At 46.7% G+C, this 20,968-nt stretch overlaps 1 protein-coding gene and 1 long non-coding RNA gene across 3 annotated transcripts in view; one reads left to right on the top strand and one right to left on the bottom strand.

Moving 5' to 3' along the window:
- Positions 1–11,205, bottom strand: part of PTGR1 (prostaglandin reductase 1) — a 29,022-nt gene extending 17,817 nt beyond the window's left edge. Inside the window, exons 1-2 of one of the 2 annotated variants that reach the window (XM_084629312.1) lie at positions 10,828–11,203; positions 228–414 (exon numbers count right to left, since the gene is read on the bottom strand). The gene's annotated coding sequence lies outside the window, so the exon portion shown is untranslated. Of the gene's footprint in view, positions 1–227; positions 415–10,827 lie in introns of both variants that reach the window. The other variant, XM_084629313.1, reaches the window with a different exon arrangement.
- Positions 11,206–15,287: 4,082 nt separating this feature from the next.
- LOC311520429 lies at positions 15,288–20,655 on the top strand. The gene is made up of 2 exons (XR_014711594.1): positions 15,288–16,229; positions 19,155–20,655. It is a non-coding gene; the product is annotated as an uncharacterized lncRNA (long non-coding RNA).
- The last annotated feature ends 313 nt before the right edge of the window (positions 20,656–20,968 follow it).

Genomic DNA, 20,968 nt, shown 5'->3' on the forward strand with positions numbered 1-20,968 from the left:
AATGACATCAGAGTTTCTCAAGTTTTAGAAGTACAACACATTAAACTGAGAACACCCTTAAGCAGTGTTTTCCTAAGACAATCCAAGGGAACTTTCCCAGGTGAATCTTACACGTGTTTATACACGGATGCACAGCCTCTTTTATACCCTTAAAAAATTGAATGTATCTTCCCCTCAACAGAAGAAAAGGAGAAAAGTGGATACTTAGAGTAAAGATTTGAACTTACCAGCAGGAGCTGAAGAGAGGAACCAGGTGGTGGTCTGCTGGCTGCTTTTTTGTCAACAGGCTCAGCAGATCAGAGCAAAAGCCCAGTCAGAGACTGGAATAGCCAACGTCGGGATATCGAGGTTTCTTCTCTGCAAGGTGATCAGTCTCTCAGATTCTGGAACCTCAGCCTTTCCTCGGGTGGGAAACTAGTGGTAAAGATCTCTGCTTTTATCCACAATGGATATGAATTTCCCTTGCTCCGCCCCTACTGTGCCTATCTTCAAACCATGAGCAAATCAGGTTCACAAGTGATTTGACTTAGTCCAATCGAGTGTCAATTAGTTCATTTGTAGAAAACGCCCCAATTCAGCAAACAATAACTCCTAAAAGGGTCCCCCATGACTAAGCAATTCTAAATACACAGAACATTCGCAGGTCACCCTGACTGCTGATCCAGGAGTCCTCCAAAAAACACATTGCCTTTCAGACAGAGACACTGTTTTTGGGGCAGCTAGCAAGAGTGTTTGCTGGTCACAAGTCCAAAGGAGATATCGTCTCACTAGCTTTAATGGAAAGTCCAATACAAAAATCCAAAAATTAAAAAAGAATTAAAACCGGTCACTCGATGCATCCAACCATTAGCAAAACAAAAATGGGTCCAAACCTATGACACACACAACTATTACCACTCTATCGTTCTTATTCTCAAAGCAGGCCTATGTTTTAATCTGCTTTTGCAAACAAAGCAATTTCAGCAACTTTTCTATTTTAGAACTCGGTTCTGTTTTCACAAATTTTATTTTTAACCTATATCTTTTGGTCAAAATTTACTTTAAAGACCATCATAAGGAAAAAAAAAAAACCCAACAACCCTATTTATCTTTAACACATTTTTGTTTCCTGGGGCCCATGGGTAAAGTTTTCAAAAGCATCAAAATGATTTAGGAGCCGAAGTAAATTTCAGTGAGACTTAGGTTCTTGAGGCTTGGATCCTCAAAGGTATTTAAGGGCCTAACTCCCACTGATTTCATGGAAGTTAGGTGCCTAAATAACTGAGGATTTGGGTGTTTATTCCTTTTGAAAATGGGGCTTAAGCTTATAAAGTCATTTAGGCTCTTTGGAAATTTTGACCATATATACCTATATAGGCCTGTTAGTTCTAACAATAGTCTTTGATTATCCACCTAGTACTGCCACTCTCCTTTAGCAAAAAGAAAAGGAGTACTTGTGGCACCTTAGAGACTAACCAATTTATTTGAGCATGAGCTCTTGTGAGCTACAGCTCACTTCATAGGATGCATACTGTGGAAAGTACAGAAGATCTTTGTGTACTCCTTTAGGAGTCAACAAGTTGTTAAATATTAATAAGCTTTGGCACTTCACCACATTGTATTGAATTGCATGGTGTGAGAGGGACTCTGAATAGACTTCACTATCTTGGGCTTTACTGAGGGGCCCAATCACTCTTTCCTGTTACAATAAACACGCCCACCAAATTCAAAGTTTATGCAGGATTTAACAAGGTGAGTGAATCAGCACAAAGCACGAGGCCTAACTACAAACAAGCCAAGATAGCAGTATTAGGGAGTGGTGATTTTGCAGTTAAATGCTTTGCACTGATTTCAGATACTAAAAGACACGTGTGGGGTTTGTGGTAGGCCAATGGAGAACATACAAAAGGTGTACATTGTTGGATCATATTAAAGAAGTTCTGTATTAAAATCACAAATGAGTTTGATTCCCCAGAGTTTAAATTCCAGGGTATTACTAATTAAGAGGTCTCTTGGTTTTTGGTACTGTTTCTCTCCCTCTGTGTGAAACTTGCAAGCTGCTAATTGTGTTAGTACATTCTAAGACAGTCTGTTCTCAAAGCAATTCACACAGAGAGACTCAAAGCAATACTCTGTAACAACAGAAACAGCACCCAGACTCCCCGCCCTTTTGTTGTATTAACAATTGTGATTAAAATAGAGATAGAGAATGTGTGTGGATAATAACTGAATGATCAGGGAGGTGCCAGCCTAAGAATCCAGTGTCCATCGGCTGAAGAAGGCGTCAAATAGAAATAACCAGAGGACCCCCGGAGGGCAGACTGGAATCCACCCAACAGCCTCAAGAATGGGAGAACCAAAGAACAAGATAACATCTGGCAGCATGGAGCCGTCGGGAATGTGCCATCTGCTGATGAAGCAATTCCCATAGACTGGCATAGGAAGAAATTCCTATAAAAATGGACTCTGGAAAGTGAGAACTTTGGGGTCTGATTCTGCAAACCAACTTCCAGGAGCATCAGATGAGCATCTGACAAGGCCCTGCTCCCTCCTCATGTCCAGGCTACCTGGCCAGTGGCTTGGCATGAGCAACTCTAAGGCTGGTAACTATGATAACAACCTTGCAGAACCTGTGTGTGTGAGAATGAATGTGTGAATAAATATGAAATTGAATGGAATGTTATAGCTATAACTGCTTACTATGATTCTTTCTGTATTCACAATAAATGTGGTATTTTGCCTTTTTCCCTTTAATAAGATCCTGCTGGTTTTTATTTTATTGGTATAACATTACTTTGGCCCACTTAAAAAGGAACCCTGCCACAATCCCTGGCATTCAGCAATAGTACATGTTACACAAGTGCATTAACTGATTTCACAAATAACCAGCAATACTCATCTACCCACTGTGTCAAAGGTTAGAAGCAAGCTCCTTACATGCAGTAAAGAGGATAAACCTATATGATACCATGAATTCCCATTCACTGTCTATCTGCACCTGCTGTAGACACCTAAATCCCAGCAAGAACATTACACCTTTCGCTTCAAGTTCTGTCTTTCCCACACAGCCCCTATGCATCTAAGGTTATTAACAGAGCCATCTTAAAAACCGTTCCCCATAATCAATTATTGCATGATCAGGATTAGAGGAAAAGCCAGATGGTATTGTTATCTGTGGCCATGGGCACTCTGAACACAAATAAAAGAGCAGGAACTGACTCACCACTCTGGTATACCTGTGATCTGCAAATACAAAGTGACAGCCCTCACAGCTGCACCAAAATGTCTTTAAGAGTTATTGTACAAGTAGAACCTAAGGAAACGAGAGTCATTTCACCCGGTGATTTTTAAAAATCCAGTCAGCATGAAAACATCACTGGCCAAACTTTGTCCTGACTTACCCTCCTGCATTTCACACACATCATGTTTCATATAGCTCACAATCCTAGAGATCACTTGCTGTGTCAATTTATTTTAAAAACACTTCAGCTCATAGATGAGCTGATTCATTAAGAGTGTCTGTAACTCTGTGTCCAGATTATGTCCACTTCAGACTGGGAATGAAGCCACTCAGTCACAGATGCATTTGAAGCCCTTGGTTTTGCCTGAGGTTCACAGAATACTGAATATGACATGCTGCCTTATACTGGTTTATTGTTAAACTAAAGGAGTTCTCTTTAAATATGTAGAATAATTAGAATTCTCTACTGAATAGCTCTATAGATATTTCTGTAAGACTGCACAACAGAGATACGATTAGCAAAAGTACATTTAATGGCTATTAAGGCTGGACATACCCCATCCACCAAAAATCTTATAAGAACAGAAATCAGAAGGGGAAAGACTTGTACATTCCTTTCCACATACATATTGCCTGCAGTGCTGTGGACAACGTATTCCAACACTCCATAAGGTTTTTGCTTCCATATCCAACAGATACCCAAAAGCAATGCGTATCCTGCTTTCTTCTAAATCACACTGTATAAAGCCAAGTTTTAAATGATCAAGTTTGCTTTTATGTCAATTGTAGCAACAGATCAGCACATTTGACTGTCCCACATTCAGGAATTTGGGAAGTTATTCTGCCTTAACGTAGCTGAGGAGATTTACAGTTTCGTGGCAGAGTGCAACTTTTGTTTCATTCCTTTGTCAGTTAGTATTGTTTCTCCCTGGATTCTTTATTGTGAATTTTGAGTCGGACTCTGGTTTGGTTTTGCTGCCAGTCTCAGTTCATTTGGCCGTACTGCTGTGTGTGTTAGACCAAGGTCTGTTTTCTTCATATTCTCTCTGAAAAGGCTTAGAGGCTTTCAGACATGCATGACTGAAATGAAAATGTTTATTCCTGAGCACAATATATCCACTGTGCAATAGTTCAGTGGAGGTTTTGTGTTATGGGCAGACGCCCAGACTTAAAAAAACTAGAGAAATTATTCAGGGAAACAATATCTTACCCTGTTACCTCTCTTCCTTACCTGGTCTACGCAGTTGTTTGACACTCTAACAATAACAACAGTACTTAACATTTTTTGAAACACCTGTCAATGAAACAACCTGAAGAACTTTATAAATACTAGGCTGTACAGGTTATAGTCTGGAGGTGACATCAGGGGACTGGACAGCATCAGACATTATGGGATCTACTCCTGGCTCTGTCAATGATTCGATAAGTGATCTTGGTTATGTCACTTAAGGATTGATATTTTGAGCAACTGCAGGTCCCACTGACGCCTATCTGCATTTCATATCCCTCATTGGCAATATGGGGATAATAATGCTTTCCTACCTTCATAAAGCACTTTCAGGTCCATGTGGGGAAATGTGTGTTATAAGTGCCAAGCCTGAATAATGAAGTTATTTGCAGGACAAATTCCTGACCCTGCATCATGAAATCAGAATTGCTAAACTGTCATGACAATGACACTGCATTCTCAGTTCCTTCAGCACTGTTATCACAAACTGACAGGATATCACAGTGCAGAAATGCAAAGTCATCATGTGTCAGTGCTTCACTACAACCGAACGTCATGATGCTGCAACGTCAAAATTCAATACTCTCCCTGCCTTACAGCGTAGACTCACAGGATGGAGGGCAAGGCCAGTGAGAACCTGAGAAAACTGAGAACCTCCCATGAATTTTGGAAAGGTGAGCAACTCTACAGTACTAAAAAGCCCATTAAAATCTATAATGTCTGGACATATACAAAACTAAACTGTAAGACCATGGATATCTTATAGCCCAGAATATTTTAGGAGATTGACAGGCTCGCCAATAGTTTTCAATCTGAGGGTCGTGACCTCCAGGTTTCACCAATAGGTTTCAGAGGGCTTTACCAGATCTCTTTAAATTACACTTCTAGCCCTTTGGGTCATGGAGAAAACAGCAAAACCATAAGCCAAGAGTCAACTGCTTTAGAATGGGAATGATGCCCTGGCTAAAATCCACAGCCAGCCAGAAACAATAGCTCTAAGATTTGAACTGCTCGGTAAGTCAGTCAAGGCCTGGTGGACTCTAGTTCTGCAGCACAGAATGTGGCATTTTTCCAACAAGCCACAGAATTCTCCATTTTGCTGCACCCAGTAGCCTGCCACTTTGCTGCTTCTCCCTGTCCTAATGGGACCTGTATGCAGATGCCTCTTACTCTCCAGCTTTCCCCTCAAAGGGAAAGGAATTGCATTACAGTTTACATGCCCCTGCTCTGTTCCAAGCAGCAGGGCAGTTGTGACCACCCTCCCTTCAATGCCAGATGAAAGTATAAGATAACTAAACTACAGCTTAGGGCAGTGCTCTTCGCTATTTTTGAAGTGGGGGCCACTTTGGCAAGAAACCCTCAATGTGAGAGCCACATCAATCCAACACAGATGGTTGAACACTCTGAGTTCTTGGTTGATATGGTAATATTACCATAATTGGTAATATTGCTTGGGAGTGCAGGAGAGGGTATGGGGGGCTGGCTCTGGGAGGGGGCTCAGGGCTAGAGCAGGGGCTTGGGGTGCAGGAAGGGGTGAGGGGTGCAAGCTCTGGGAGGGAGTTTGGGTGCAGGAGGGGACTCCAGGCTGGGGCAGAGTGTTTAGATGCAGGAGGGGGAACGGGGTGCAGGAGGAGGTACTGGGGGCTGGCTCTGGGAAGGGGCTCGGGGCAGGGGTTTGGGGTGCAGCAGGGGTTATGGGGGACTGACCTGGGAGGCTGCAGGTTAGGTAGTGGAAGAGCTATTCAGAACCTGCCCATTGAAGGGGGTGGCACTTACTTTGGGCAGCCCTGGCCTCACGCTGCTCCTGGAAGGGGCCAACGCACTCCTGTGGCCTCTGTGGGGGCACAGGACTCTGCACACTGCCCCTCTCTGCAGGCATTGCCCCCGCAACTCCCATTGGCCACAGTTCCCCGTTTCCAGCCAGTAGGAGCTGCGGGGGCAATGCCTGCAGAGAGGGGCAGCGCACGGAGACCTCTGCTCCCTCACTTATCCCCCAGGCCACGAGGGCAAGCTGACCGCTTCCGGGAGCAGCGTGGGGCCAGGGCAGGCAGGGAGCCTGCCTTAGCTGCAGCTCCATGGCCGCTGGAGAGCGCGATCGACAGGGAGCTGCACTTAGAGTCCATGGGAGCCGCAACTGGCTCACGGGCCGTGCAGTGAAGAACACTGGCCTTGCAATATGAGGGGCCTCTAAAGAAAAAACTGACAATTTTATCAAAACCGGTTGGTAAATAAAGGAGATCTGGGAAAAAAAGATTTTTTTACTTACATATGCAATTAGTTCAAAGAATTTGTCTAAAATTTATGACAGGTTTCAGAGTAACAGCCGTGTTAGTCTGTATTCGCAAAAAGAAAAGGAGGACTTGTGGCACCTTAGAGACTAACCAATTTATTTGAGCATGAGCTTTCGTGAGCTACAGCTCACTTCATCGGATGCATGCCGTGAAAACTGCCTGTCCTGGGAGGCAGCAGCCCGAGGATGCCCCAGCCGCAGCCGGTGCACCTGGCCCAGGGGCTGCCCAAGCTGTTCAGGCGGCCCCAGGGCCAGGCACACCAGCCGCTGCAGAAGTCAAGGAGGTCACGGAATCTGTGACCTCCGTGACAAACATGGAGCCTTACTTATGACCATCAAAAGGAGGGAACACTGAGGCATGTGGAGAGGAAGCAATCAGCTTTATGTAAGCAGGGGAATAGGCCCACTATTGTGGGGATTTTCCTGGCTTATGCACTACCCCAGTGAAATGGGCTAGCGAACGGATCTGAATCCTCACTCTCCCTTCCTCTACCCAGAGGCCTGCCTGCCCTTGAGGGCTCCCCTTCCACCCTCCTGTGTGGCAGAGTCCTGGTAACCCTAATAAGGCTGGGCCCAGGATTCCTGGGGGGGGCTCGACCCCCAACCTTGTCGTGGTCACCTAGGGCAGTGTCCCCACTCCAGGGTGCTCTCTCTGCACTGGATGCTTCCCTGACCCACTGATCGTTAATAAATTGTATTTGCCTTGAACTGCATGTAAACAGCAGTCAATTTTTTAAAAATCAGGAAAGGCTAAAGGAAAACACATAACCACCACCAGCATCTCTGTAAGAGCAGTTCACAGTCTGTTCCTCACAAGTCCCAGGCCTCCTTCTCAGGCCCTGGCTGTGCCGCAGGGATGCTGCGGGTCGGACACTTGCTCTGGTGGTGGCCACACGCCCTCACCTCTAGGTGGCAGGATCCTTCTTCCCAGCGCCGACCCCACCCTGTTGGGATTATGATCCCCCTCCAAGTCTGGTCTGCAAGGCCTCTCGGCTGGGGGTGTCTCCCTTTGCTGCTTCCGCTGCCCAGGGTCCCCCTCGCTCTCCTTGGCTGCTCACCACACCCACTTCCGGACAGCTCCAGCTCCACTCTCTCAGCACTGCTGCTGCTCTGGCCCCACTGGCTCTGGTTGCTGCAGTTCTCCTCCCAGCACAGATCTGTTCTCTGGGCTGCTTCTGTGGCTCTGCTCCCAGCCCTGGGCTGCTTCTCTGGCTTTTGCTGCTACAGCTCTGCTCCCAGCACGGATCTGCTCCCTGGGCTGCTTCTCTGGTTGGCACGGCTCTGCTCCCCAGCTCAGCTCGGGCCCCAGCTCTCTCCTTAGCTGGGCCCCACTCTGTCTGACCCAGGCACTTCCAGCTCACAGGGAGAGGGGACCTCCCCGGCCTCTTGACTCTGTCATTAGCCTGCCTGCCCTGTCAATCAGGCTGACCTGAAGCATTGGCCTCTCCCCATTCCTCCTAGGGACTGTCAGTCTCAGGGTCCTGATTTCCCATTGACCCTTCCCCTTTCTTTTGTTACTGGGAGCTAGCCAACCAAAACACCCCCAATGAGTTTTAGTAAGGGGCTAACAGACCCCTTACATTCACTAAAGAAACCCATTAAATTCCTTGAGCAACAATGCATGGGTTGACAAAACTAGAAGCCTCTTTTATTAAATGGCAGTGCTGTAATCATGAAAACCCTGCATGCATCAGACTTGGGTTTGCAGTGAATACTAAAAGCTCCCAAGTCTCATATAATTGTGGAAACAATAATTACGTTGTCTCTCTTAACTGTTAATGTAATGTTGGGATCTGCCAGCCAAGGCAAAGCAGTTCCCCTTTCCCATGATATAGTCAACTGATGAATTCACAATATGGCTTCCCGTGGTCAGTAGCACCTGTTCAGGAGAGCGACAATTTCTCAACACAAGTGGGTAAAACTAGAGATGTCTTCTGCCCAACATGTAACATGAGTTCAATATAGGTAGGAAGGATGCATACATGAGGACTCCCTGTATTGCTGTCTATTCAGGGCACATTCCAGGGCGGAGGTGGGAAATCTTTGAAACTTTTCACCAATCAATTCTTGCAGCCAGGTTGGATTGGCATTGCTGTGTTGCTATTTGCACTGATGGTGCCCAAGCTACCACAGAAAAAGACAGTGAACAGAATCCAGTCTATTGCACCCCAACTCATTTGGGCACATTGTTCAACTCCCTGGGAAGCTTCAGCAGCTCACAGGATTCCATTGAAGCTGAAAAGGGACTTGATGAGGCTGTAAAAGTTCTGGGTTTTTTAATGCATGCCTCTTGGCTATTTTTTGTCAGAAAATGAGCACTCAATACTAGCAGCTCTGAGGGTGATTGGCTTTCAAATAACAAAGATCTGAACTGCGTGTCTGAGCACAGAGAATGCATAGGGATTTTCCTGGCTGAATGCAGCTCTGCCGTTGCTAAATAGGTCATGGAGCAGTGCTGGCTTGCTCAGAGTACTTCTCTCCAGGGACTGGATAGAAGATGGGTTCTCCACTTCAGGGTTGTAACTACCCTACCCATATTATTAAGTGGGAGGGGGATCCCAGCTACACAGACAAAGGCCCCATATCTATTCTGGTGTGAAAAATGAGGTCCCCACTGTGGAAAAGGTTGAGAACAGTCGGACAGACTATCATGCATTCCTAGTGTTGCTACACAATATATAAAAATTTCAGGACAAAGGTTCAGCATATATAAAATTATGAAGAAAATACAACATATTTCAGAACATTAACTATGATCCCAATAACTATGTTAGATTTTGCTTTCACTAAGGTCATTAGCAAAACTCCCACTGATTGACACAGAGCAGAATCCGACTTTTACATTGTTAACACAGATTATTAGGAAGCTGTGGTTCTATCTTGCCTACCATCTCTGAAGTAGTTTTATACAAATACAGATTCTTAAGAGGCTGATATCAAAGCATTTTTCAAAATTTTAAAATAAATTTTACTTGCTTGTTTATCCCAGTCTGTAGGAACCTTGAAAAACTTTCCACCAGGTTTAATTACTGGCATTTCCCCACTTCCAATCCACTTAATTTAAGGCCAGGTTTTCAAGAGTCCCACTTCCATTCAGGCACCAAAATAAAAGGCCACATTTTCATAGGCAGCACCCAGTGTGCTGAGTGCCTGTGGAAAAATCTTACCTTAGGGTACACTGAATCCCCCCTGCCCCGTGGCAGTGAATCTCAGAGCCCAGGTCAACTGATTTGGGCTCGTAGGACTTGCGCTATAGAAGCTGAAAATAGCAGTGTAGACATTCCTGCTCTAGCTGGAGCCCAGGCCCAGAGACCCACCCTCCTCACCAGGTCTCAGAATCTGGGTGGGCATGTCTACACTGCTTGTTACTACAGGTCCCACTCAGGAGTTCTGGGCTGGCATAACACATGATAAATTTTTTTGAAGAAAAAAAAAAAAAAATCAACCTGCCAGATTCAAGAAACATTCTCAAGTTAAAGCCTAATTTCAAACAAACAAAGCACAACTTTCATAATCAGTGTGAGACTAATAAACTCTTACATTCATAAAACATTTTTTTAAAACTTTGAGGCCATATACTGTTTTCTTTATACCAGTATAAACCCAGAGTAATTCCATAAACTTTAATATAGTGACATTAGTGAAATTAAGGTCAGAATTTGGCTTTTACAGCATTTCTCACCACTCATGTTTCTTTCCCGCCCTAAGCTCCAGCTAGACAAGGAAAATATACTGAGCTTCCCTTTTTTATAGTCAGTTTCACTCTCTCCTTCCCCTGCATTAGTTCTGGTGTTGCCGTGTTTGGCTTACAAACACTGCCAGGGACTATCTAAATTAAGTTTTTTCACTACAATTTATAATTTAAGGAAACATTTCTATTACTCTTAGATTTCTGGAAAATGCTATTTATTACAAAACCCTAAACTTTGGCCTACTCTGAGCAGCCATTTCTCTATCAGAATTGGTTTGAGATAAGACACAGCATTGGATCGACTTTTCAAATGTGTAAGAGCCTAGATAATGATGCCTTTTAATTATCATCAACTCAGTCCCAGTTACTACTGTTCATTCCTATCGCCCATTACTAACCTGTGCAACAGTTAATGGATGCAGCTTCTTTGGACACTGAAGTTAGGCTGCTCTGTTCTGCTTTCCCACTCTTCTGGCTCCAGAAAGTAGGGGTCACGCCACTATCATTATCTGTATTTCCTCTGATGCCACCTGCTGTGTCCTTGCGTCGCTACAACCAATAGCTCTCTCGCAGCGCTGCAGAAAGGCTGAGTTCCTGGACTGCATGCTTTTCTTAAAGGACTTTTATATTCTCCTGACTTCTGTCTCCCTTTTCAAATGGAAAATTATTCCTGCACCTAGAACACAGCTGAGATGCTATCTCTTGCTTGTACTACAGAGAAACCCCTGTTAACAGCAGCACTGCTGGGTTTGGGTGCTGGAGAGACTGAATGAGAGGGCGATATGAGGATGGGGAAGACAGCTAAGCAGGTGGTAAACAAGAAAATGCGGAGGGAATGAAGGAAGGGAACAGTGATTTGTACCCGGCACTCTTTGGCTCACGCATATAACTCCAGGTTGCAGAAGGCAAGTAATAACGAAAAAACAGAGGTTTGTCCTCTCCCACTATAGAAAGTTATTAAACTAGTTCAACTGTATTTCCTCCGACACGGGGTTTTAATTGCTGCAGTGTTCTGGATCATCACTGCAGAATATTGTACTGTGACTCCCAGTGCACTCACCCCCAGAAACAAAACAAAACATGGACATTCCTAATCTGGGAAAGACCCTGGCTCAAATTCATCTTTAGTCTAACTCCAACTAAGTCAATGGAGTTACAGCAGGGATCAGCCACCTGGATATAATAGTCTGAAAATTAGAAGTTTTGAAAGAGGTGACTTGAACAAAACCCACGCTGGAATCTGACAGTTTCTGGTGCTTGCAGTACTTCCTTAGCAGTTAATACTGCAGTGTGTGGATTAACTTTATGACAAGGGACAAATGTGGTCTTGAGACCCTCTCCTTGTAAGGCTGAGGAAAAATTTGATCAATTGGAATAGTGGCTGACTACCTCCAGTTTTTGGGTGCCCAAACTGAGACAGCTTAAATGGACCCCTGATTTTTAGAATGGATGAACACCCACCCTCTAAAATTCAAGCCCCTTTATTATATGTCATGGTGGGCACCCAAAATCTGAGGCACTCAAAATCACTGTCAATTTTTTAAAAATCTCGGTCCATACATTTTTAATTCTAATCCATCCACTTAGCTTTCTTACAATAAGGTTGCTCCAACTTTGCACTATTCAGACCTACAGAGGCAGTTCGTCTGGTGCCTGAGGTCTGCATTTCACTATCTATACATGTTGTGACTCAAGTAAACACACTCAACCTAGATATTTCTTTGACCTTGCAGTTTCTCTGATAGATTAAAAGAAGCTGCCAGTTGGCTGAATTTCCCAACAATAAAATGAAACATTTCACAGATGTTGGCCAACCAGGTGGCTTGGGATTGTCTAGTGGGTAAAAATAAAAGGGGTGAGGAGCGGGGGAAGCACTCAAATCCTGTTTCTCAGATGTTTATGAAATTGTCTCATCATCACTCAGTCTCCAGCAGAATCCTCCAGGAGCAAGTCAGGTACTGAGTTCAGAGAACCAGCTAGGTGCTACCTGGGAATGCATACTTCCTTGACAGAGCTGGTGCTAGGCATAAACAGACTAAGCAATTGCTTAGGGCCCTGAGAAGCTCAAGGGGCACCACTATTTGCTTTTTATTATGTGTTGTGAAGGGGAGGGCAAAAATATTTCTGCTTACGGCCCCCAATGGGCTAGCACCACCTCTGTTCCAGAGCCACTCGCCTAGAGCCACTGACTCTGGCACCGACTTTAGTGCTGTTGAGGCCGACTCCATGGCCGGGGCCATCTACAGAGTTGACTTTTCTCTTGCATCTTGCTATCTACCAGACGTTCTCTGTGCTGACAACACCAGAAGTGTCCACAGTGGCCAAGGACCTGCTCTGCCTTTCAGTGCCAGGCTCTCCACTCCTGCCCAGATGTCTTGGCATTGTCTTCTTCAGTGCAAGCACTGGTACTCACTACATCCTCAGCGCTCGCCCATTCAACACTGGCTTCTACGGAGCAGCCCTCAGAGCAGTCTTCAGAACACCTCCAAATCAGATGATCGGTACTGTCAGCAGGCAAGTTTCACCCCAGTGCTTCACCCACACCTACTGCTTCTCCTCATCCATCCCACTTGCCAACTCCTTTTACACCACCTGGTACCAGAGCTCCCTGGCCACTGGATTTCTCCTACTCCTCTTTGGAGTTGAAGGTAGGATCTTACATATCCAGGTCTGATTATGGCAGGGTTCAAACTTTGCTCCCACCCTCCTCATGGAGATCCAGATCTCAACACTGATGCTCTCATAGGAGCAGGTCTAGGGACAGCGCGCCATGGGGTACTTATAACTGGGGCCTGATGTCTTCTTAGTAGCTGTTTTGGAACCGATGGGACATGCCTCCAGCTTCACAAACTCCTCTGGTGCCTCATGCATCTAAGTCTCCTCCAAGGCAACAAGAAATGCTCAGTGTCAACACTATACCCTCCAGCAGCATGATTGAGAGCTACTTTGGGAGTCTCTGTGCATTTGGTGGGGCCCTGACAGCTAGTACATCACCCCAGTGAAGACAACAGTCTGATAACCTGGTCTTTGCCAGCAATCACATACACAAATCTTTGGCAAATTTGGTGGCATTCAACCTATGCCCCAGTGTGGAGAATGTTCCCATGCAGTTTAGCAGCAGTGGTAACTTGCACTTCAGTTGGATCTAAGTTAGCAGCACCTAGACATGCCTCTCGAAACACAGCACCAAGAACACATCAGTGACCTACCATTTTCACCTGGCAAGTTAGGAAACTGAGTTCCACCTGTAATGTCGGAGACGGAATGAATTGAACATCCACCACCCAGCATCGCAAGTGCAAATACTTGCCATTGAGTGGACTGGCGTTCCTTGGAGAACAACCAGCTAGTCAAGTGGGCAGTCCCATTCTGCCCATTTGCTCTCATGCTCCAGGAGCTTATCCCATTGAGAGTCACATGGTGCACTCCAGCAGCTTGTCCCATTAAGAGTCCATAGCCTTCAGTTGGAGGAAGTTCCACACTTTCACCGTGCAGAAGCAGGCCAAAATATAGAGCACAGACACGATCACAGTTTGGGCAGCATCCACACTTATCCTACTCAAATTTCTGACATGTGTTAGAGCCTTAAATAACAGATAATCAAACTATGCATACAAACCACTTCGCCCACTACTGAAATACGACCACCTCTGGGGTAGAATGCAGCAGCTGCTTAACCCCTACATAGCTATGCAAGTTGCAACTCCCATTAGGACAAGTAAAAAATTCCACCGCTCTAGGGAGCTGGAGATAGCTGAGCCCCTGTTCTCAACCTCACCGCACCTACAGAATTTGGGGCAGCGTCAGGGACAGCAGCGTCAGGGACAGCTCCCTTACAGCCTTATGTGACCTGACAAGTGTCAGTTTAAGGCTCCAAGTTGCTTTGTGGAGTTGGGAGATTGACTGGCTGCCTGGTGAGTGAGGCTACGTAGGAAAGCTAACCTAGTGGGCACCAGGTGATGGGCAGGCCTTGGGGGCACTTTCAGAGCCCAAGGTCACATACTGCTAGCATAGCGCATAAGTGTTAAGCAGAATTTTATGTGATATCGTAAGGAATGAAGATCAAAAAGAACATAGGCTGCTATGTGCAGAGAGACAGAGGCTTGGACTCCTGGATAGAAACTCCATCCAGGCTGCTTGTTTCAGACTTTGTTGAATTTGAAGGATGGTCAGTTGGCTTCTGTCAGCGCTTTAACATGGCTGTGTAGTCGCGGCCCCAGTGCTGGGGGAGAGCTCTCCCAGCGCTGTAATAAAACCACCTCCGCAAGGGGAATAGGTACCAGAACTGTCTACACTGCCACTGTACAGCGCTGAAACTTGCATCGCACAGGGGTGTGTGTTTTTTTCCACACCTGTGATAAATGAAGGGGAGGGGTTAGCTCCTTTTTGTGGACACCCAGCCAGACAGTAGCTATAAAATCCCTCTTAGTAGCTGTTCTCTACTTGCTGTACCTGTAAAGGGTTAAAAGTCACTGGGATGCATAGGTAAAAGGAGTGAGTGAGCATCTGGCCAAAAGAGCCAGTGGGAAGGCTAGAACTTTTTTAAATTGAAACAAGACTCCCCCTTTGTCTGTCTGTCTGTTCTCCCAGAAGGAGGGGACAGGGCAGAACTATGCTGTAAGAAGCTTGGAGCCAGGTATGAAAAATTATCAGGATTGTGATAAATAAAGTTGGGGGATAGCTCCCTTTGATGGACACCAGCCAGCCAGTTAGCTGTATGATCCTTCTTGGTAGCTGTTCTTTGCTTGCTTTACCTATAAAGGGTTAAAATGTCTTCCAGGTAAAGAAAAAAAAAGTTGGCACCTGACCAAAAGAGCCAATGGGAAGGCTAGAACTTTTAAAAAGGGGAAAGAAACTTTTTCCCTTTGTCTGTTCTCTCTGGGCTGAGGGACAGAGCAGCAATGCTGTAAGCAGCTTAAGTCAGGTCTGATCATAACTCATCAGATCATGCCTAGAACTACTTATCTGAACACCAAATGTGTTGGGGACACTGGGGCATGGCCACTAGGTAACTGGAGGGGATGGAAGACCACGAGTGTCGATGAAGCCCCCTCACACTAGGTGTCCTTGGCCCCCCCTCCCGCCTGGAGGCACTCTGCAGCAGCTCTGCATACTAGGCCCAAGTATCCTTGGCCTCCCCCGCCTGGAGGCACACACAGCAGTTATGCTGAGAATCTGCAACAATATGCTGCAGAGTCAGACTGCCTGAAACTAAGCAAGGCCACACAGGGCAGATATGGAAGAACAATGCTGAATAAAGCAGCTTTATGTATAGTTTAACAAATGATACAGAGAACCAGGGAACTAGCTGGGAACTGGATTGGCTGGCTATATGGATACTTGGGGCAGCTTGCTATTGGATAAGTATGCTGGGAAAAAGGATGTATAAAAGCCTGTGTAACTTCCTGCTCTGGGTACAGGATTTGAGATTCAAATCTCCCTGTACCTATTTGAAGCTTCAAATAAACTTTTCTGTTTCTCCACCCCGTTGTGATTATTGGATGTAGCACACCGGGTAACGAACCACTCAAGCTGTTGTTCAGCCTCTCGGCACTGGGTGCCGGCAACAGCTTTTGGCGTCCCTGGGTGGGCCAGAGGCTGCAATTTAGCCTTGCCCGGACCCCTCCTGGAGGTCGAGGATTGCGGCGAGAACCGACGCCCAGTGCGCACTGGTGAGTTCACCGGGGCCTCGGAGGAGACGCGATTTGATTGACCGCGGAGGGCACAACGGTGCAACGCACTCATGTAGTGGTGAAGCAGTTGTGGTAGACGATGGTGAAGAACTGGTCCCTTGGATAAGGTAGGAACCTTTTGAAATCCGGACTGTATGCTCTGTTGGAACCTGGGGACGCCGAGAGTTACCCTGTAGGTATGGGACAGGGACAGAGCTCAGGGGTTAGGGCACGGTGTAAGCCCCTAGAGTGCATTCTAGCAAACTGGAAGGTATTTGGTGCGGATCCGATGACTAAGAGCCAATTAAAACGATTCTGTATAGTTGACTGGCCTCAATATCAACTAGAGGACCAGGAGTGGTGGCCACCAGGAGGGTCAATTAATTACAACACGATCCTCCAATTAGTTTTGTTTTGTCAGTGAATGGGTAAATGGAATGAACATATATACGTATGAGCATTTGTTTCTGACTCTATGTACTTGACCAGATATTTTACAGCACCGTAATCTGACTCCGACTGGTTCGCTAGCAGCTAATGTTAGTCCCCAGACCCCCACCCCCACTGTAATGGCAGAACCGGTGTCCCCTTCGGCCCCCACACCTCCACCTTATAAGGGTAGGATGCCTCGGGTTACAGAGATTGCCCCCTCGGTGGGACTCTATCCTTTGCTTACCGAGACTGTTGTGGCTTGCCCAGGGGCAGACAGATGTCAGGCTACCACTATGCAAGTTTACACCCATGTACCCTTTAATCCTGTGGATTTGGCTGCTTTCAAAGCACAGGCAGGAGAGTTTTCCACCAACCCAAGCAGGTTTATATCAGTCTTTGAGGGGTGCCTCAGTAGTCACAAGCCGGATTGAGACGACTGTAATATCCTCCTGAGAACCCTGTTGTCTGAGGTAGAGGAATCAGGTTACAGCTAAGGCAAGGGGAGTGTCAGCGTTCAAGCGAAGAAAAAAAAAAAAAAAGGAAAGGAAGCTATCTGTCAAGTTCCTACCCCAAGTAACCGTAAGCGGCTCAGGGCATTTCTGGGTATGGCAGGCTTTTGCCGGATATGGATCCCAGAGTTTGGACTGTAGGCTAACCCTCTGTACGACTGTGTAAAAGGAGCAGATCATGACCCCTTCTATTGGACCCCAGAGGCTGACAGGGCATTTAAAATCCTGAAAAGAAAATTGATGGAAGCCCCGGCTCTGGGCCTACCGGATCTCTCTAAGCCATTTCAGTTGTATGTACATGAACGAAGGGGGGTGGCCCTAGGAGTGCTTACATAGCTGTTAGGGGCATGGAGATGTCCCGTGGCTTATTTTTCTAAGCAACTGTATCAGGTTGCAAAGGGTTGGCCGGCATGTTTACCGGCAGTCGCAGCTACTGCCCTAGTGCTTGAGGAAGCCGGGAAGCTAACATTGAGAGGGGTTATGCAAATCTATACTCCCCACATGGTCCGAGCCTTATTGGATGCAAAGGGAGGGCTTTGGCTCACCCAGGCTCGGATTGCTCGGTACCAGGCTAAGCTGTTAGAGAACTCTGAAGTCACCCTACAGCCTTGCCCCTCCCTTAACCCAGCCACTCTCTTGCCAGAAACAGAGGAACAGAAATATGACTGTTTAGAGACCATAGATGCCCAGTACTCCAGCCGTCCGGATTTAAAGGATGTACCCCTCCCAAATGCAGATTATGAGCGGTACACTGATGGTAGCAGTACTGTAATAGATGGGCAAAGGAGGGCGGGTTATGCTGTTGTGGCCCTCCATGACACTGTGGAAGCTGAAGGTTTGCCTGCTGGGACCTCTGCTCAGCTTGCCGAACTAATAGCCCTGACCCGTGCATTGAACTGTCAAAAGGAAAGCGGGTCAACATTTTTACTGATTCAAAGTATGCTTTTGGTGTGCTGCATGCTCATGCTGGCCTATGGAAGCAAAGGGGAATGCTGACAGCCTAAGGCTCCCCAGTCAAGTACGGGCCCCAAATCCTCCGGCTCTTAGAAGCCGTACAACTCCCCTCGGAAGTGGCGGTGGTACACTGTAAAGCCCATCAAAGGGAGGATCAAGATGTGGCCAGAGGTAATGCCTGGGCAGATAGAGAGGCTAAGCATGCTGCCACCCTGCCATCCCCTCAGACTGAGAACGCCCATATGCATGCCCTTATCCCATCAGTAGGGGAGCTTCCAACCCCTCAGTACTCTGGGGAGGAGAGACAGCTAACTGACAAACTCGGTCTCCGGGAAAAGGAGGGATGGCTCCATTCCCCAGAAGGGAAGGTCCTCTTACCAAAGGGCCCAATCCGGCCAGTGCTGCAGAAACTACATCAAACCACTCATGCTGGCAGGGAAGCACTTATCCAACTAATGGGAAAATACTTTATCACTTCCGGACTCCGACCCCTGGCTGCCCAGGTACAAGCGGACTGCTTAGTCTGCCAAAAGAATAACCCCCAACCGGGACATCCTGTGCCACCAGCTGCCTTAGGACCCACTCCGGGCCCTGGATAAGTGTGGCAAATAGACTTTACTGAGTTTCCCCGGACCCAAGGGTTCAAATATCTCCTTGTTATAGTGGATTGGTTCAGCGGATGGCCAGAAGCCTTCCCATGCCGTAACTGCACTGCCAGGACAGTGGCCCTCAAGTTTGTTAAGGAGATCATTCCTCGCTTTGGATTGCCCCGTGGATGGAATCTGACAACGGGACACACTTCACGTCAAAAATCATTCAAAGCATCTCACATGCCTTACAGATCCCCTGGAAACTCCATACGCCCTGGAGACCGCAAGCCAGTGGTGTAGTGGAGCGTATCAATCAAACCCTTAAATGGCATCTCTCAAAAGTGTGCCAAGAAGCCTCACTGCGATGGCCTGATGCTTTGCCCCTCGTCCTACTCCGTATCCGCGTTCTCCCACAGGGTAGATTAGGGCTCAGTCCCTTTGAAATTATGTTTGGAAGGGCATGGCCTATGAATGGCACCCCGGTTCGGTCAGCAGAATGGGAGTTGGGTAATGTTTTTTTGTCACAGTATATGTGTTCCCTGTCTGCTGTTCTCTTGTCTCTTCACAGGTATACCAAGGATTCCCAGCCTCTCCCCTTGGACACTCCCGTCCACTCCTTACAGCCCGGTGACTCTGTGCTTGTTCGCACCTGGAAAGACGAGCCTCTCCAGGAAAAGTGGAAAGGACCCTATCCCGTCCTGCTGATCTCCCATACAGCGGCAAAGATCGAGGGACACAAGAACTGGATCCATCACTCTCGTCTGAAGGCAGTACCCGCCCCCTCATCAGCAGAACAGTGGACCGTCCAACTTGCTGACTCCTCATCTAGTGACGATCTCGGGCTAAAGCTACTGTTTAAAAGACACAAATAGTGGGCACCTTAATGCTAAAATGGGCCCACCCAGGTACTGGAGACCCAGGGTTAGGAAGACTCTGGTGATAATTAATTGGGTAACATTGTTATTCTCTGTATTGGTATTTCCAAACTGTGCATATCGGGAGCATAACTCCTTTGTTTTGCTTGCGCACCATGTTGCTACTTTAACAAACCAGACTGATTGCTGGGTATGTGCTCCAACTCCACTGTCCCCCAAAACGGGAATGCCCCTTGACATGCTGCCCTTGACCCTAGCAGAATTAGCCACCACCAAAGAGCAGGAAAGAACGGACTTGCCGTTCTGGAACAAGACCTCTTTACAGTAGGCCACCTATCAGGTCCAGGAGTATTCAGTTGCAGTACTCACTGAGGGAGTGTTATGTTTTACCCGAAACCAATCTGATCACTATGGGCATCCTGTGGGAAAAAGCTCCTGTGTTATTACACAGTGGGCTGATGGGTATTGGATAAAGACCAACAGGGGAGGCCAACAGTGTGGGTGTAATGGTTCCTCCCCTTTTAGGGAAACTCTTACAAATAATCTTACCACAAAAGAGTTTAGAAATGTAACTTGCCGTCCAGTTAATATCTCCAATGTAGCAAGCCAATGGTGGGTTTGTAGTGGTCCCTATGGCGAGTAATTTGAACGGCACAATTAGAAATGCCCCCACTTGTACCCAATCAGGAGGATGGGATGGCCGCCCTAGGGGCATATGAACTGTTTGGAAAAGCAGCCTTAAATATCCCAAGAATCCCCTTAAGAAACAGTCCTTACTGGGCCCTACAGGGTCACTATTTTGTATGTGGCCGAAAGGCTTACAAGGTGCTGCCAGCCAACTGGACAGGTAGCTGTTATATAGCTCATGGAGTTCCTCATCTTTCCATAACTGCCACACTGCCCAAAAGAAAGATTAGAAATGCCTGAGACACCTCTGTTGAGTCACGAGAAAAGACCCTGCAGCGACTGACTACGGCATTGGAGGGCAATACGAAGAATCCCCTCACAACCGAGAAGCTTGTAGGGTACTCTGTACTGGGAATAGCGCCACTGGTTTCCGGGCCAGCCATGGCATGCATTGGCCGCTATACTGTAAGGCTGCAAATGGTACTTGAGAAAGTTGCCTTAGAGTTAGAGGACTCGGTTAGTGATTTCGGGTCAGCAGTAAAAACATTAAATAAAGAGGTACAGCAGCTCAGGACGTTTTCCCTCCAAAACAGGCTGGCTTTGGACTATCTCTTGGCATCCCAAGGAGGGGTCTGTGCCCTCGTCGGGCCCCGATGTTGTGTATATATAAATGATAGCAGTTATGAGATCTATGAAAAGGTGGTACAGTCTTAGGCCCATGTCCGAGCCGGAGCACAGGCCTATACTGCCCCAGAGAACGATTGGTTGCAAACCTTGTTTTCAGGCTGAGGTTTGTCGTCTTGGCGGTTTCAAGGGACAGGCCTAACAAAGAAAATAACAGAACGCAATGCCCCTCACGCGATTACAGACATGAAAATTG

Source organism: Lepidochelys olivacea (assembly GCF_965140295.1).
Source record: "Lepidochelys olivacea isolate rLepOli2 genome assembly, chromosome: 5".
Taxonomy (NCBI): domain Eukaryota; kingdom Metazoa; phylum Chordata; order Testudines; family Cheloniidae; genus Lepidochelys; species Lepidochelys olivacea.